This window comes from Dermacentor andersoni, chromosome 5 (assembly GCF_023375885.2).
Source record: "Dermacentor andersoni chromosome 5, qqDerAnde1_hic_scaffold, whole genome shotgun sequence".
Taxonomy (NCBI): Eukaryota; Metazoa; Arthropoda; class Arachnida; order Ixodida; family Ixodidae; genus Dermacentor; species Dermacentor andersoni.
Genome location: NC_092818.1, coordinates 92,534,041 through 92,553,565, shown reverse-complemented (window position 1 = coordinate 92,553,565; position 19,525 = coordinate 92,534,041). Strand labels below are relative to the sequence as shown.

Genomic DNA, 19,525 nt, shown 5'->3' with positions numbered 1-19,525 from the left:
AGGATTTCCCAGGTAGGAGCTAAAGCTTCCCGTTAAGTTAGGTTTAGACTAATAATTTTGCTGAGCGAAGAAGCAAGACGAGTAGCGCGTATACATTATGGCGGCCGCAGTTGGATGGGGGCGAAATGCGAAGACACACGTGTACTTAGGTTTAGGTGTACGTTAAAGATGCCCAGGTGGTCGAAATTTTCCAGATTCCCCAACTACGCCATGCCTCATAATCAGATCGCGGTCTTGTCACATAAAACCCACTATTTTTTTATTTACAGAATGTACAGTAATTTGCAGTAATTGACAACGCCAAGCCTACAGCAGGTTAGTCATTAAAGCGTTCACTTCTTCAGACCTAAGCTCGTGCTCATCTTCCTCAGCTTTGTGCAGAGCTGCGCAACATATTTCCACTTGGCGTGGAAGCGCCGTCCCGCTGCTTTTTAGGCAGAAAAGGACTGGTAGCGTTTTAGGCGGCTGACCTGAACGACGTCATGGGAAGTCTGGATGGAGTGAGTAGTAGGTGTGACCGGAGACATATTGTAGGTTACGTAGGTTACCTGACAGAGGACCCGGTAAGCGCCGGGGTAGCGGGATATCAGTGTTTCCGAGAGGCCGAAACGGCGGGTGGGACATCGAAGAGGGACAAGATCCCCGAGAATATAATCGGCGTCCCGGCGACTACTGTCACAAATGCTTTTACTCTTGTTCTGAGAAGCACAAAGGCGACGGTGAGCAACTTGGTGTGTTTCTTGGGCTCAAGAAATGACATCACTTGTATACTGAGACATGGACTCTTGAGTGGTAGGCACTATTGTATTAAAAAGGAATGCTGGATCTCGGCCGCACAACAAATAAAATGGCGAGTAACGTGTGTCGTGGCGTGATGAATTGTTCGCGAATATGACAAACGGGAGAGCAGTATTCCAGTCACGATGGTCAACAGAAACATACATGAAGTGTATGTGTGTTATTGTTCGATTAAGCCCCTCCGTAAGACCATTGGTCTGCGTATGACATGCATTAGTAAATTTGTGCTTGGTTGAATAAGGACGGAGGAAGTCGCCCACAGCTGGATGGATGGATGGATGTTATGAGCATCCCCTTTGGAACGGGGCGGTGGGTTGCGCCACCAAGCTCTTGCTATTATACTGCCTAATGTCCTACTTAGGTTAAACAATAAAAAAACACTATGGACTACCACACCCAAAATTCCTGATCCCCCATTGCGAACTGTGCTTTTGTACGTCTCTGTTTTTTGTCGTTTCCCTACTTTTCTTCCACCAATCTTCCAATCGCCTCTTACTAATGCCTATTGCGGACATGTTTACTTTTCCACTGCTCCCGCTTAACCCTATGGCTTCAAGCAGGCCGGTGGTGCCTAAATCAACGGCTGGGTAGACGTCTTCACATTCTAATAAACCATGCTCCATAGTTTTTCTAGCTTTACCGCAGCTAGCACATGCTTCTTCTTCCTTCTTATATCAGGCTTTATACTAACGTGTTCTAAGGCATCCCGATCTCGCTTCGAAAAGTAATGAGCTTCCGTTTGAGTTATCATAAATGGTTTCTTTTCTGATTTCGTTTTTTCCTCTTAAGTAGTTACCCATGGCAGGTTTCTTTTCCATTGCCGCAACCCATGAGATTATTTCAGCCTCTCTGACTTTCAGCTTGACGTTCTTTGTTGCTGTGTTGCCCACCCTACAGGCCGCATACTTGCTTGTAAGTTTCCTAGTTCTTTTCCTCCACTGCGAATCAATGTTTTTCCTGTGCAGATATCTCAACACTCTCCCAGCCCATTCACTTTCTTCCATATTCCTCAGCTGTTCTTCATACTCAATTTTACTGCGGGCTTCCCTCCCTTCAAAACTAGTTCAACCCATATCACCCTGCACAGCTTCATTAGTAGTCTTCCCGTGAGCGCCCAATGCGAGGCGACCCACTGACCTTTGGTTCCCATTGTTAAGAACGGCCAGCTGTAGTGCAAGTTTTGCCAACCAGTTGCGACTGTGGAGGCAACATTCCGGGAGCGTCGCCGCACACCTCTAGCCACGGCGTGACTAAGTCGACTGTGTGTGAACAACAATACGTGCGTCCTCGGCTCTCCGTCGCTGGAGCCGAGTTTGACGAAGTCGCCATTGTAACTAAACCGGCTCGGCGGACCAACTATTGTTACTGAGCCGCGGGAACGTCTACTGACACCCCTTCCCACGCGCCGACCAAGACGCCAGACAATGGGCGGCCGGCGGGCGCGCTGCAGTTCGGGGAATAAATGCCCCTATGGTGCCGGGTCGTCTCCGCTATGGTGCTTCGTCTCCCCTACGGTGCCTGGTCAACTCACCTACCGTGCTTGGACGGCCGTTTCCGTCACCTGGGTATCGGGGGAGGACCGAGTGTTTAAAAACCGTTGTTGTGCGGCTGCTCAGGACACTCTCTCTCAATCAGCCATGTTAGACTGATGTACTTTCTCAAACAGTCATGTTAGACTGATCTAAATACTGTAAATAAACCCATATTCCTCGTTCTCGATGAGAAGCAGTCCTTCCCTTCATCAACGTCCTCAGCGTGGATGAGTTGGACGACGGCATGGGCCAGCTACCTTCTAATTCATGGCCGACTCCAGTCTTGACAACGGATCACGAGCGATAGGATTGAACCCCCAATCATAACACCATCGGGTCCTGATTGTACCCCTGATTTAGAGTAAACAACCACCTTTTGAAAAGTAAGTCCTGGAACCATTACACCTTTCCACATACCTCGGAGGACCTCGTCCTCCGAGGTAAAGAGAAAGGAGCGACCCCTGTCGGTAAAAAGTTGACGAGGAGGGCCGGGGCGAACAATGACGTTATGCATTACAACAGAAAGTAGGCTACGCTAGTTGGAAGTTTACCCGCCGTGGTTGCTCAGTGGCTATGGTGTTGGGCTGTTGAGCACGAGGTAGCGGGAAGAAATCCCGGCCACGGCGGCCACATTTCGATGGGGGCGAAATGCGAAAACACCCGTGTACTTAGATTTAGGTGCACGTTAAAGATCCCCAGGTGGTCGAAATTTCCGGAGTGCTCCACTACGGCGTGCCTCATAATCAGAAAGTGGTTTTGGCATGCTAAACCCCATAATTAAATTACGTCAGTTGGAAGGGCTCTGGGGAACGCGAACCAAGTTGTATAATGTGTTGCGACGGCAATACACTTGTTGCATCAGCCTGATCCGGGGAAAGGTACCAAGAGACCTACACCAACGCGATAGAAGGGAATAGAAGGGTAGGAAGGGATAGAAGGGTAGGAACGCCAAGAGGTAGGAGTAAACCAACAGTGAGCTCAGATGGTTTCTTCTGGCGCTGACATAACTCACAAGAAACAACGTAGCGGCGGCCAGATCCGTGCATACCAGGCCAAAAGAATCGTCGCCGGACACGGTTGTACGTACTGATTCCCCGAGGTGACCAAAAGTTGGTAGATCGTGCAGCAAGCTTGGACAGAATAGCAGTGCGAACATGCCGCGTAATGACCAGCACCATCTAATCCACTGGGGTACATGCTACGCCGGTATAAAATGCTGTCTTTGAGTAGGAACATACCAAGAGAAAGGTCACATGACCTAGATGTGAACTTTTCCACGATACCACGTATGCTTGGATCTCGGCGCTGTTCGGTAGCAAGGTCAGCTAAGCAAATAGAGAAAATACAGAGCAGAAGCATAGGTCGCAGGAACATCGTCTGGGTGGCGGTACAAGCAGTCGGCATCTTGGTATAAACGATCTGACTTGTAAGCAACTGTGTACGAGTATTCCTGTAGGCGTGGCGCCGTGACCTAGGTGATCGGTAGGGTCTTTGAGGGACGAAAGCCAGCAGAGCGCATGGTGGTCTGTGGTGAATGTAAAGGGCCGACCACATAGGTAAGGGCGCGATTTCGCCACTGCCTAGAGAAGTGCAAGGCACTCACGTTCAGTAGTGAAATAATTCGGCTCAGCTGGAGAAAGCAGACGGCTGGCGTAGGCAATGACGCGGTCGTGGCGTCGTTGACGTTGGCAAAAAATGGCACCGATTCCATGACCGCTGGAATCAGTGCTGACTTCTCTTGAAGCAGTCTGATCGAAGTGCGCAAGAAGAAATTGAGATGTAAGGAGAGAGATAAGCTTCGAGAGGGCAGTTGCTTGTTCAGGTCCCCAAGAAAATGAAGCATCTGTCTTCAGAAGAGCAGAGGACGAGTGACCTCCGAAAAATTGTGCATGAAGCGGCGGAAGTACGAGAACAGGCCCACGAAGCTCCGGACATATTTAGTACATGTTGGCACGGGAAACTTCTGTACGGCCCGAGCTTTTCCCGGGTCTGGGCGCACACCAGATGAATGAAAAATATGACCGCGGATAGTAATTTAGCGCCGTCCGAAGTGACATTTAGACGAATTAAGTTGAAGGCCAGCATTGGGAAAAGCAGAAAGAACGAGCGAGAGGCACTCCGGGTGCGTGGCAAATGTAGGAACAAAAACAACGGCATCATCTAAGTAGCAAATACAGATGAACCACTTGACGTTATGAAGGAGTGTGTCCATCATGCATTCAAAAGTAGATGGAGCATTACATAAGCCGAATGATATAAATTTGAACTTGTATAGGCCATCGAGTGTTATAAAGGCGGTTTTCTCTCGGTCCATGTCGTCGACGCAGTCTGCCAGTAAGCGGAACCAAGGTCGATGGAAGAAAAGTACTTCGCGCCATGGAGGCAGTCGAGGGCGTGATCAACGCGTGATAGGGGATAAACGTCTTTATTGGTGATCTTGTTGAGGTGCCGGTAATCCACGCAGAAACACCAGCTGGCGTCCTTTTTAACTAGAACGACAGGGGACGCCCAAGGACTGGATGATGGTTCAACCATTCATCGAGAGAGAATCTTCTCGACCTCCGTTGGAATGACTTGTCGTTCGTGCAAGGACCGACAGTATCGTCGCCTGTGAATAGGGTGTGCGTCACCCATGTCAGTATGGTGTGTCGTGAGAGAGGTCAGGCCGAAAGGGCGGCCCAGGTCAGAAATGTCGCTGAACGCGGAGAGCAGCTAGTTGGCGTGGTGAGGCGGAAGTTTGGGAGCAATAACGTTTGTGAGCTGAGGAAGAACAGCCGGCAAAGAAGAAGTGTCAACGGGAGACGACGTAATATAAGCAGCCGAGGCTGAAAATAGGCAAACTTGGGAGGAAGACAGCGTACATAAGGCTATATGCCTTGTGGTAGGACGTGGTCACGGATGCCTAAGTTGACGAGCTGAAGGCTGGTAGAGTTTTTGGTGATACTGACGATGGTTTGCTGACGAGCAACGTGATGAACAACGAGGACTTGCGCGAGAGGAGACAACACAGTCACCATAAGGCACAGGTGTAGATGTATAAAGCAGGACTCTGGTCATGGCTTGTGGGACAACTCGATAGTGGTCAGCGAAGCAGAGCCTGCTGGGAACTTCCTCAGGAGCGTCAGGACAGGTAGGTAGGCGGAGCTAAACTATTCTAAGCCAAGTAAAAAATGGCGACTTCCTACACTAACTACACTTTTGTACTCAGTATATATAAAAACATAGCCCTATTGACTTCATGAAGCACGAAATTTAAACTGTAAGGTGATTTATTAGAGCTGGTGTTGGAACTGTAATTGCAGTGCAAGTGTGATTCGCTCTGCACGCAGTAGCGTCTTGAGAGGCAGCAGGGACGGAGAGGGAGTGTATATTGACACGTGTACTTATCTTTATCGGGCGACCACGTTTCGCCACCTAACAAATGTAATCGCACAGCGCGGGACGCGCCTGCATGTATCCGAAGTTTCTGGAAAGTTATCGATGCTTCTACCCGGCTGTCTGTTGTCGCCGAACACTGTGTTATCTGTTATCGAACATTGTGTCAACTTTGGGACTTCGCGTAACTGACCTTTGGACTTACTTTCTTTTCGTTGTTTTGTTACTTATGTTTAATAAGTGTCCTTTTGTGTTTTGCTCTCTTATATTTGTAGCATCGGGACGATGCTTTTTAAGAGGGGGGTATTGACACGTGTACTTATCTTTATCGGGCGACCACGTTTCGCCACCTAACAAATGTAATCGCACAGCGCGGGACGCGCCTGCATGTATCCGAAGTTTCTGGAAAGTTATCGATGCTTCTACCCGGCTGTCTGTTGTCGCCGAACATTGTGTTATCTGATTTCAGCGCGTGACGCGAATGGTGTAGAACATTGTGGAAGGCGCGCGGGTCCGAACGATTAGTCTGGAACATTCGACGACTGCTGCATAAAAGCCGACGCGCTTGCCTCGCTGATCAGATTTTCCGACGATCGCCGACCTTGTTCGCCGCTATCGTTGTGCTATAAGTGTAGCCTGTTCTTGTGGGCACAGGTTCGCCCAATAAAAGTTAGTTTTTGCCTTTCACAGTATCGCTACTGTGTTCTTAACGTCACCACCACGTGACAATATGCGTGTGCACGTCTTGAGTGTGCATGCGCGTGTACTTGAGTTTGTATGTTCGCCCGCGCTTGTGTCTCCGTATTTGAATCTGCGTGCATACGCGCATTTGTGTACGCGCGCATTTCAGTGTCGGTGCGTGCGTGCACACATTTTTCTGTGTGTGTACATGCGTGGGCGCGTCTAAATGTGCGTGGAGGTGAAGATGCCCGTTATCTTTACGTCTGCGTGCTTGAGAGAGAGAGAGTATGTGGTGAAAATATGTTTTTATGTATAGGTGTGTGTGAGAAGCTAGCATTTCCTTACTTGTACCTATTCTCGCATGCAAATGAAATATCGACGTTAACATTATGGGCTTTTAAGTGTCAAGCTCACAATCTGATTATGAGGCTCATGGTAATGGGAGGCTCCGGAATAATTTCGACTCTTTAACTTGCACCTAAATCTAAGTACACGGATGTTTTCGCATTCCGTCCCCATCGAAACGCTGCCGCCGTGGCCGGGATCTGATCCCGCGACCTCGTGCTTAGCAGCCCAACACCACAGACACTAAGCAAGCACGGCGCGGATCTAGAGTTTACTCGAATCTTATTTATAACCACAGAGACAAGGTTCAATGGCACTGCTACCATTATCACTTTCTGAAAGCGAAACCGACGCAAAAAGAAAAAAAATATATATATTAGGAGCCATTCCACTCTGTGAAGGTGGATGACCAGCTAAGACGTAGCACATCAGACAGTATTACACAAGGGGTCATGTATTTATTTTCCCCATTTGGTAATGGTAGTGACGATAGCCTTGTGATTACTGTGACATATACGGGTTGGCCCAGTTACAACCTTAGACAGAATCTTGGCCAAAGTAGAATCTATGCACGACCGTTGTTACTTATTGAGTTACTTCGATTGGTCTAGAACTTCAAACCAAATTCTTCTTGCACAAGCTCAGTGAACCATTTCTTTTCTGGTTTTGAAATGCCCACATTGAAGCCTCCAAATGTGATCACAAGGGTAGTGTCATCGCGGCTAACCAATGCAAAGTGCGTGGTCATGAACTTCTTAATACCACAGTTGGGTGTGCCTGAATATATATAGGCAGTGAATATCATAATTCCGTCTTTCGTTTGTATAGCACACAACCCCACAGTCGGTGCCCCTCTCCTTTGCAAGTTAAGGTTGTATGGTAGTATACATACATTTCCTCCTCTGCATATATGGCAATGCCTTCTGCGCGTGAGGCCCTGTGCGATTCCAGCATACCCATCGACGGGACACAATGCATCTTCATTATTATTATTATTATTATTATTATTATTATTATTATTATTATTATTATTATTATTATTATTATTATTATTGGCGGAGCACTCGAAGCCTGCTTCACCTCCGCCGCATGAGAGTCCGATACTCCGCAACCTCCGGGATCGGCCGGCATTTTTGTTCCCTGACACGACAAATGCATTTCAGGCCAGAGGTACACAGCTTCGCTGTGAAAGCGCCTGTGCAGTCAGTATTGCCGCTCTGTATTTTGTCTCGACGGCACTATCACCATCGGCACGGTCCCGCGAGGAGCTGCTAGCGGTTCGCATTCGTTATCTCCCTTGCCTCTTGACGGCGATGACGCGCTAAATCTGCACCATCATTGCGTCGTGCATCCCTCCTTCGACCAAGCAAGTTTTCGGCGGCACACGTTCGCTGTTGTAGTGACATTAAAGCTTTAAACTGCTTGATTTCGAAAAAAAACGAATGTGTCCATCGAAAGCGGACTGGCCGCAAGGAATGTACAGTACTCACGGAGCGATGCCATTGATCACATTATCACAAAAGACTGGACTCGGTCAGGTCGCCCTTATAAACGTTCTTTTTCAGCATCAGTTATGCTTTCAAAGAGGTTACATGAAAAACATTTGTGCAATACAGAAGCATGTTTAATAATTACTCGCTCAGCTAGATAATCTCGAGGACTGGCTCCAAGCTACTCATATCCGTTAGCTGCCTAAGATCAATTATTGACAATTTAATTATCGTACCTTCGTTTATTACGCAAACAACTAATCAACTTACTCCGTATCTAGAGGCTAGCAATTTCAACACTCGAATGATAACAATAATGTCAGCAAGATTTATATTGCTCTATCAAACTTTGGCGCCGTTAAAAAATAAATCCTTGGGTATTCATGGTGCAGTAGGCTTCTTAAAAAGCAGGTGCGATTGCTTCGACGGATTTTCTTGGCGCAATTCAAGTTCATCAACTTAAGCACATATGCCCAACAGTGCACTTCTGCTTTTACGACGGACTCTCTTACGCTATACAAGAAACACTTCAGCGCTACGGTGTATCACACAAGGTGTGCGAGAACATTGTGCGCGCTCCCGGTTACTACATGAGCGTTGGTGGCATCAGGGTCGGTTTCCTGGCGTCATTAAGAATAAAAACAGCTGCCAGGCGGAAAGCAAAGGATAATTTTTTTAGTAGATTGTATCAAATAGAGTAGCGCGCACGTGTGTGTTAGAACAAAAAGTACTGAAGTATTGGGGTGGAGTTCCTTACTGAATATATTTTAACTGTCTATTGTTAACACATAAAGAAAAAAAATACCGGATTTTTTTAGAATTAATGTTGATTTACGTATGCAGTCCACGAAAACATGAGTTCCGACCTAGTGCCCGAGGTGGAAGCAGCCCCAAACCGCAGGGCTACATTGGCACACGGTTAATTAAGGCGAAGGGCTCAAGTGGCTCGTAGCAATGGCTCATACCACCCCCCCCCCCCCCCCCTATATAAGCGGTGTCTAGTCCAGTGATACAAAGTAGAAGAGTGATACAAGAAAAGTAGAGGAATGGTACAAAAAATACCAGCAGCAATGGCTCCTTCCCGAAAAAAGAACGACATAATCAGGAATGGCTCATACCCTCGTAAGCAAGCAAAGATGCAATGGCTGAATATGAATGAAGAAACCAAAGGAAGAAAGAACGAAGGAAAGAAAGAAGAAACAAAAGAATGAAAGAGAGAACAAAGAAAGAAAGAAAGAAAGAAGGAAAGAAAGAAAGAAAGAAAGAAAGAAAGAAACGAAGAAAGCAAGACAGAGAGAAAGTAAAAAAAATCATGACCCATTCCACTCCGTGAAGATGGTTGACCAGCGAAGCTGTTTAGCACATGACTATAGGAGGTGACACATAATTTTGAACAAAAGGTACAAACTCATTTATTGTGTTGAGGGTCGTCATTATTTCACTCGCAACTGCAATCACATTCTTTGAGAATGTCAAATCGGTGCAGGTACGCCGCTGAATGTATGGTTGGGCCGGATCATTGTGGCATCGCAAGGGATATGTCTGCAACATGGAACGCGTAAACCGCTCCCTTTTCGATACCCACACATACACATTGAAATCACCGACAACGACAACAGAGGTAGTGTCATCGCAGCTAATTCATGCAAAGTGAGTAGCCATGAAACTTACGGGACTATGAGCCATTGCATTTTTTGCTTGCTTACTGGGGTACGAGCCATTGATGATGACATTTTTCGACATGCTGTTTTGTATGTTGTATGCGAGATTAGAAAGAATTTAAGCACTGTTCGCTTGACTTTGCTGAGGGCTTGAAGCCTCTGTCTGACGGGGCTATGAGACATTGCATTTTTTGTTTGATTGGGAGTTTTCGTGTTGCTATACTATTTTCTCATTGACACTTTTCACCGAATTATAATATTTGAGAAGTAGAATAATTAATTAGGGCTAGGTATTTAATTAAGCCGAATAAAAAACAATTTATCTGAGTATCTCCAAGCGATGGCAAACAACATTACCTTCAGTCTGTTCAGCTACGTTGTATTTCCATATATTTAATGTTTGGCTCAAGTTACGTGAGACACCCTGTATATACGCATAGGTATATACATTGTTTGACTATGCGTATGACTTGCTGTTGAATTGACACCATGTAATTATTCGTCCTTTCATTAAAGATCATAAGTCCCGATTTCTCTGTGCTAAACTTAAGGTCTAGGTTTGTCGCTGCCTTGCCATAAATATTCGCAAGTGTCTAAATCACATGCGTTGTCCGCTAGTGGCAGAATGTCGTCATCATACATCAGTCCGGGAACCTTCTGTTGCGCGATTTGCCTATTACTCATGCAATATAAATCAGACCCTAATTAACTGTTTTACAGTCGCCCCCCCCCCCCCCCCCCCCCGACAACAGTGCCACCTTGAAGTGATCGCGCATCGCGACAAGCTTGGAGAGACCGGTTTTCACGCCTCCCATTTCTAGCCACCCTAAAGCTGTGACTTGGGCGTTACGCCGCTAAGCCAGAGGGTGTGGGTTGGAATGCCAGCCGAGGTGGGCGCATTTCCACGGCGACGAAACGCAATAAGTGTAGCGTACCATGCATTGTGTGGAAGTTGAAAGAACGCCCAGGTAGTCAAAATTAATCGGGAGTCTGCCACTACGACGTGCGTGATAATTATATCGTCGTTTTTGCTCGTAAAACGGAAGGATTTATGATAATTCACCTGAAACAATCAATCTATTCGCAGCAAAGCACTCGTCCTAAAATTCCGATATTTTCCGTCCCAATTCGGATCTTATCGGGTCCGCACTGCCCCATCTGTTACGAATCACGGAACAACATTATCCAATGCTTTCCCCCAGACATTTGTTATTAAGGTAAATAGCATTATTTGCCTTTATTCAGCCATTTCGAACCTGTCTGTCTGTCCGTCCGTCCGTCCGTCCGTCCGTCTGTCTGTCTGTCTGTCTGTCTGTCTGTCTGTCTGTCTGTCTGTCTGTCTGTCTGTCTGTCTGTCCGTCTGTCTGCCCGTCTGTCTGTCTGTCTGTCTGTCCGTCCGTCCGTCCGTCCGTCCGTCCGTCCGTCTGTCCGTCCGTCCGTCCGCCCGTCCGTCCGTCCGTCCGTTCGTCCGTCTGTCCGTCTGTCCGTCCGTCCGTCCGTCCGTCCCCTAGGTATGTGCTCCTTTCATTCCTGATGACGCAAGGAAACCAAGCCTGATGCCACGAATGCTCAGAAATCTATTCGAGCAAATAATGCTCCCGCACACCTTTTTTGATGTACCGTGGCGCTGAGGCGTTTCTTGTACAATGTAGGAAAATCCATTGCAAAGACAGAGGTGCACGGTTGGGTGCATCTCTTGTAAGCTCATCAACTTGAATTGCGTCAAGGAAACCTGTCCGAGTATTCGCACCTGCTTTATTAGGTGCCTACTGCACCCTCAATATACAGGCGGTCTTCTTTAACGGCACCAGATATTAAGGAATAGATCAATGTAAATCTTCCTGACATTATTGTTATCATTCGAGTGTTCAGATGGTAACCTCCGGATACGGAGCAAGTTGAGCAGTTGTGTGCGCAATTTAGGAATGTATGTTAATTATCATTTAAATAATTGTTTTTGGGTGGCTAAAGGAAATTAGCAGACTGGAGCCTGTCTTCGACATATTGTAGTTGAGCGAATATATGCTTATTAATCATGCTTCTGTAAGAGCTAAGAACAAATATTTTGTAATTAAGCGTTCTCTGAAAGCCTAACTGACGCGGAAAAATATCGTGGGTAACATCGACCTGACCGCTTCCAGCCTTTCGAGATATTGCGATGAATGGCACGGCTCCGTGAGCATGTTCCTTGCGGCCAGACGACTGTTGATATTTATTCACATCGTTTTTCCGAAGGCAAGCCGTTTAAAGTTGAAATGTCAATGTAGCAACGAACGTGCGGTGCCGAAAACGTGCTTGGTCACAGAAACGATGCACGATTGAATGCTAGTGCAGATTTAGCGCGTCATCGATCTCAAGGCATTGCGCTGCCGCCAACGGAAGCAAGATAACGAAGTTGGACTGCTTGGCAGCTTCTTACGGGGCCGTGCCAGCCAAGGGCGGCAATACTGATGTCACAGACGCATTTTGTTGTCGGGTTCGCTTCAAGAAAGAGATAATGCTACAAATGCAGTGTCATTCGTTCTTGTCTCGAGGACTTAAACACGGGTTTTAATGCTCTCCACTCCGCGTTTGTTTCCAAGAGTAGGTGTAAGCAGGAAAATGTTCACTCACACACGAAAACACACAAACAACCTCGCACGCACACATACGCACTCTCTCTCCCTCGCACGAGCCCACACTCTCTTCCTCACAAGCACTCACACGCTCTCTCCATCGCACGCACATATATCCATGCGCACACAAACACGCACACTTTTGTCCGCAGGCATGCATGCTGAAAGACGAATACGCACGGTAGCACACGTGCACATTCACACGCCGTCATGCATGCGCCGCAAGCACGCAAGCGCACGTACACATGCACTAACACGCAGATGCAGGCATGCACACACACCGCGAACGCTCACACACGCATACACGCACTCGCGTGCAAGCATATGCAAATATGGAGGCACTAGCACGCGCACACACTCTCCCCTTGCACGCACACACACGCACAGTCTCTCTCTCCCTCGCGCATACACACGCTATTTCTCCCTCGCACACACACACACACACTTTCTGTCTCCCCCGCACACAAACTCACTCTCCCTCACACGCACGTACTCTCTCTCCATCCGTAATACGTACACGCACACACACACACACATACACACACACTATACGCACAAACAGGTATCCATGCGCACACAAACACGCACACATTTGTTAGCAATCGTGCATGCTGAAATTCGAAAACACGTTGGCACGCGTACACGTTCACACGCGGCCACGCATGCACCGCAAGCGCGCGCACATGCGCACGCACACACGCCGCGAACGCTCACACACGCATACACGCACTCGCGCGCATGCAAACGCAAATACGCAGGCACACGCCCACACAATCATACACAGAGCGCACAGGCGCATACAACCATACCCAGGCGCACTCAAGACATGCACACGCATAACCACTCTGTACCATCTCGGCTGCTTCTCAAAAACCTGCGCGTGCTAACAGGCTGCATAACACTCCCTCTACCATTACCTTGGCCATGGTGGCCGCATTTCGATGGGGGTGAAATGCGAAAACGCCCGTGTACTTAGATTTAGGTACACGTTAAAGAACCACAGGTGGTCCAAATCTCCGGAGTCCCCCACTACGGCGTGCCTCATAATCAGAAAGTGGTTTTGGAATGTCAAACCCCATAATTGTATTACCATTACCTCCTCAATGCCAACTGTAATAAACCGCTTTAAGGTTTAAATTTGGCGCTTCTTCAAGTCATTGTGCCCTCTGGCGGGAGGGTGCAAAACGATTTCTTCCTGTAGTGGGACTTCACCGCCCCTGTCTGACCCGTTTTAACTGCTTTACGCACCACCAATGTTCTGACTAAGTGCCAAAATACATATGTTGTTAGAAGGGGCTACCCTCTTGTTGTAGTCGGTTGAAACTTTTTGACCCTCAGCCGATATTCTGAAATATAATCTTCAAAAAACATTTTCCCTTTGAGTTACACTTGTGCGTTGCTCTGAAGTTCCGAAGGAGAATGTCCAGAATTCCTGGACATGTTTGGGCGTCATTGTAGACCGGGACCTCACTTGGAGCCCTCATGTTGCCCACTTAAAGAAGAAGCTCACATCTATTATTCACGTCTTCAAGTTTATCGCCGGCAAAACATGGGGATCGTCAGTGGGCTCCATGCTATAGTTTTATCGAGCACTGTTCATCGGATTCCTACGCTATAGCTACCCCTTGCTTGGTGAAACAAGCAAGTCAAATCTTCGAGAGCTTCAGAGCGTGCAGGCGCAGGCACTACGTGTTTGCCCAGGCCTTCCGCGCAGCGCCTCAACAGCTGGAACCATTATAATCGCTCAAGACCATCCGATCACAACTTACATTAGCACCGACACGCTTCGAGCCTATGTTAGTCATGTTTCATGGATGCAGTCAAGCTCTCTTTCGTGCCTGCCAGAACGACGACCACAGGCGTCCTTCACCAACAAGGTCGACATCTATCGTGCCTCCTTACCATCGGGTTTCACACCCTCAGCACGTTCAACCTCAGCTTTGTGGTGTTTAAAACAAGCTCAAGTGCGTCTTACGGTTCCAGGGATAAGAAAGAAGACCGACCTGCCTACCTTGGCCTTGAAGCAAGCAGCTCTGGATTGTTTGCACACTCTCTACTTTGATCGAGTCCACATATATACGGATGGCTCTTCCACTCAGACCAGCTCCACCGGCGCAGTGGTTATACCATCACGATCAATTAGCATCCGATACAAGATTTCTCACATGACAACATCGACCGGATCGGAGCTTGTTGCCCTCCGAGGTGCCGTTGATTACATTAACAACCAACCCGCTAATCGTTGGGCAATATTCTGCGATTCGAAGGCGGCCTTACATTGTCTTCTGTCATCTCTTCGTCGCGGGTCGTGTGAGCAACTAGTGTCGGAGATACGAGAAATGCACCATCACATGATCACGAAAGGACACGGCGTCGTGTTTCAGTGGCTGTCTGGTCATTGCGGTATCTCCGGCAACGACCTCGCTGACGAAGCTGCTAGAAAAGCACACGAAGGAGCAACCCTTGTTTCATACCTTTATCGTGGACCGACGCAGCCCAGCACTTAGGCAAGCTAGCGCACTCTTTAACATTGGAGAAGTGGCACACACCTGAATTCACTCAGCATCGCTTGCATTCCCTTGATCCCTCTATGCAACTGCAGCTGTTAAAAGGTCTTCCGCGAAATGAGGAAACAGTGCTGTGCCGCTTACGTTTGTGCGTCGCATTCACCAATGCTTATGCATTTCTGATTGTAATGGCTGATAGCCCCGAGTGCAATGCCTGTGGTGTCGAGGAAACCATAGAACACATACTGTGCTACTGCCCATCTTTTGAAAATGAAAGGCAAGACCTCTGCACAGCTCTCAGTCAACTAGATGGAAGGCCGTTCACCTTGAACAAGATCTTGGGACCATGGCCTCGCATATCGCAGCTACAAAAGGCCACAAAAGCGCTGCTGCAATATTTGAAAGCGACCGGATTGAGTCAGCGTCTGTGATCCGGACTGAGTGACCGACTGATATCTCCAGTGGACTCTCTCTTCTTTTAATCTTTCCGTCCCCCTTTCCCTTTCCCCAGTGTAGGGTAGCCATCCGGGCTCAGTCCTGGTTAACCTCCCTACGTTTCATTTATCATTTTCTCTCTCTCTCTCTCTCTCCGCTATTTCTTTGTCAGCCATTTTTGCCGAATTGTGTGTCGGAGAACATCGATGTCTGGTAAACTGCGTCATAAAAATCTGGAGACGCTGGCCTCATTTTACTTGCGAACGTGAACCACGTGGTGGTCTGTCATGGATTGTGCAATGAAGAATATCGGCTTTCCCGTGGGAGTGGGACACTTTTGATGTGGTGTGGGGAAGTGTGCGGCGAAAAACAACGATGATATCGGCTCATCTTTGCGTAGGGAAGCGGACCATATTGGGTGTGCGCGTATACACGCGATTAGCAATGCATTTCGCTTGGGAGACTGTGCAGCCGTGTTGCTTGTAATAAGGCCAGTCCTATTGACCAGGCGCCGATAGAACTTCAGAACCCCTAATTACTGAACAGGTCTGAATGAATGAGACGCGATGGTTAGTGAACGCACGTATCTCGGTGCCATCTGCGCTGTGTGTAGAAAAAAAAACCTTTTGTTTGACCATAACCTATCGACTGAAAGTTATGGCTATAAATGAACTCCTAGCATGTTTCGTACACTGCCGAAGTTGCCCGTATACATTTCACCACAGGGAATGCTCAAAAGGCAAACCGCTGAAATTATCGCGTTTTAAGCGGATCTCATACGTCTTAAATAGAATTTTTTTCTTTATTGTTATACGTACCTTTAAGGCATGAACATTATGCACACAAACATGCGATAGTTGGGTTTTGTAAAGTTGAGAGCAGCAAAGAGAGGCAGCAGACACTTTGGAGCCATCAGGCACAATGAAGGTACTGCGCAGCAGATGATGTATTTATGTAAGCTTTTGCTTTGGACATTCACATGACCATGACTAATAACTAAAGTTACATTATGGCGTTTAACATCCATAAGCTGCGCAGCGGCTTATGTGGGACATTATAGAGACAATTTCGACTGCCTCAGATTTCTTACCATGCTCCTTAAGCACGCTAACAAGTGTTTTTGCATTTCTCCCTCATCTGAATTCCGGCGCCGCCGTGATGGGTATGGCTGATAGTTGAAGAGGAAGTTCGTCTTGTAGATCGTTTAACACTACAGTGTAAATGGGGCGCATATTAGTGGGGGGTGGGGGGGTCAAATTACCTTCACGAAAATGCAAAACAAATTTTTGTACGACAAACAGTAATTTGAGCGAAATATAATTTTGACACTGTCATAAAGTGCATATTCTGTGGTAAAATGCTTGCTTTCGAAGAGTAACAAATTTTTGTAGCCGTTTGTTCTACGGAAGGACTGATATTAGGGCGAGTTGGTACTGGTTGAACATCTTGAAGGGGCAGCGCAATATGACGAAGACAGCAGGCAGGAACACACAGGACAGCCCTGAACTCACAACTAACTTCATTCGAGGGCATACACAAACTTATGTACGGCAACCCATAGCCACGTGCTCTCCCATTGATGGCGTCATTATATGGGCGCGGGCAAAAACGCAAAATCCTGTTATCTAATGATACGCTGTGAGGCGGTTTAAAAATTCAATTTCACTGTTATACAAATTTAACGGTGGCATGCTTACACACCGCGACCGTTTTTTTATGATATAGTAGGTCTCAATAATCTCCCTCGTAGTCTGATTTATATGCCCGGAAATTATTGTGGTGTTTTCATAGATCGGAGTGCACTCATGTTCAGAGCAGTGCCGCGCGGCATGTCAGTAGGCATTACCCGTTAGCGAGCGCCTATGCTCAGACAGTCTAATGTTCAGGCAACGACCTGTTTGGCCGATATAGACGTGACCTTAGGAAAATGGAAGTTCGTAAACAACTCAAGCGATGGAATCTGACCCTTGCAAGGTTTAGCACTCGAACCCACTCGAGCGAGGCTAGCTTAGCAGTACTCTTTGAGGACCTATCAGAATCCTATCAGAATCCTATCCCGTATTGCTTCCTATCTAGGAGACCATCAATAGCAGAGGACATGTCCGTTATTCAGCAATGTATAAGCGTCACCAATTCTTCTAATCTCACTAAGGCCGATGATATCCCGAACATTGTCTGATAGGTCCTCAAAGAGTACTGCTAAGCTAGCGTCGCTCGAGTGGGTTCGAGCGCTAAACCTTGCAAGGGTCAGATTCCATTGCTTGAGTTGTTTACGAGCTACCATTTTCCTAAGGTCACGTCTATATCGGCCAAACAGGTCGTTGCCTGTCCATTAGATTGTCTGAGCATAGGCGCTCGCTAACGGGTAATGCCTACTGACATGTCGCGCGGCATTGCTCTGAACATGGGTGCACTCCGATCTATGAAAACACCACAATATTTTCCGAGCATAGAAATCAGACTACGAGAGAGATTATTGAGGCCTATTATACCATAAAAAAGGGTCGCGTTGTGTAAGCATGCCATCGTTAAATTTGTATAACAGTGAAATTGAATTTTTAAGCCGCCTCATAATGTATCATTAGGTAACAGGATTTGGCGTTTTTGCCCGGGCCCTGATAATGACGCCATCGATGGGAGAGCACGTGGCTATGGGTTGTAGTACATAGGTTTGTCTATGCCTTCGAATAAAGTTAGTTGTGAGTTCAGCGCTGTCCTATGTGTTCCTGCGTGCTGTCTTCGTCATATTGCGCTGTCCCTTCAAGATGATCTACGGAACACGCACATTCTTACGAAATCACTACATGCTGACTTAAGGGAACCATGTACTCTGCAACAGCGCTACATTGTTGTGCCAATAAAATGGGGACGATTACACTTTCTAAGCAAAGTTAGTAGATTCCGTCACTTCAAAAACAGCAATATGCCGAAATTACGATCGCAGCAGACGATATACAAGCAGCGTTCTTACGCAGGGAGGTCGCTCGAACGTTTTTTGCCAACCAGCGCCCACTTCGAGTTTGCGGCAGAAGGGAGGGGCACTTGTGACGTCACGCTGTTTGCAAATATAGAGAGGTCTACTGTGATGCACAGCTTAGTTTTTGCTAGTTCTTAATAAAAAATTATATTATATCTCGTACTTAACTTTATATTGAGTCAGTAACCAGCCACTTAGGCGGTCGTTATTAGTACTATTGTAAATCTGTAATTTGTATATGTAATTTTAATCATATGAAAAAATATGTTAACCATTGCTGGAGCAGAACAACAGCAGTTGTGCTTCACTCGGTTGATGAGTATCTTGATTTCCATGGCGCAAGGAACAGTTCTCGCCAAACAGTGCCCCCCCGAGATTCTCGCGGCAATTTCTTACTATTTTCGCTTTGATTAGCGTTGTTTTTATGATCACCATGACCGACGCCAGTTTTTAGTCCAGTGCATCTTCAGACTAATGCGTGCCCCTGACTAATGCGTGCCCCCGTTTTTCATTAAACTCGTTCCTAAGTCCTAGTGCCCAGTAAGTCCTAGTTTAAAAATTACAACACTGCTCACAGTACATCGAAAATAGAAATACAGCTTAACGTTAATGACAACACTAAGACTAAACATTGTTCTAGGAGAAATAATAATAATAAATAAATAAATAATATCTCTATTTAGCTTGAACGAAGACAATCCACTCTTGCTTTACTCTCTTACGGGGATAATCAATTAAAAGCGATAAGCTTGCACTGGATTTCGTTACTTATACTGTTGGCTCTTGGCGATTGTTGGAGGTGCTCACAACATTCATTCTAGGCACTGGCCCTCGAACTAACTAGGGTGTCCATGCAGATTACGTAGTTTTGTGGCCCGAACTGTTGAATAAATAACAGCAACCGCTGTAATGTGGATGAAAATAAAACACCGCAGCTGAATAACAGGCCCATAGTTACGTTATCACTTACATTAAAAAGCGGACCTCGAGGCCCATCTTTAAAGCCAAACGGATACTCTGGCCTGTGACATTTCGCGGGCCCGTATTTTGTTACCTCGTATTTTCCTCCCATTCTTCACTTCTTACCATGCGTAGCGTTGAGCGGTTTA

The 19,525-nt window shown here is 46.9% G+C and overlaps 1 protein-coding gene across 1 annotated transcript in view; it reads right to left on the bottom strand.

Moving 5' to 3' along the window:
* LOC140218362 (uncharacterized) overlaps positions 1-19,525 on the bottom strand; it is a 97,276-nt gene that overhangs the window by 77,454 nt on the left and 297 nt on the right. The window lies entirely within an intron of this gene.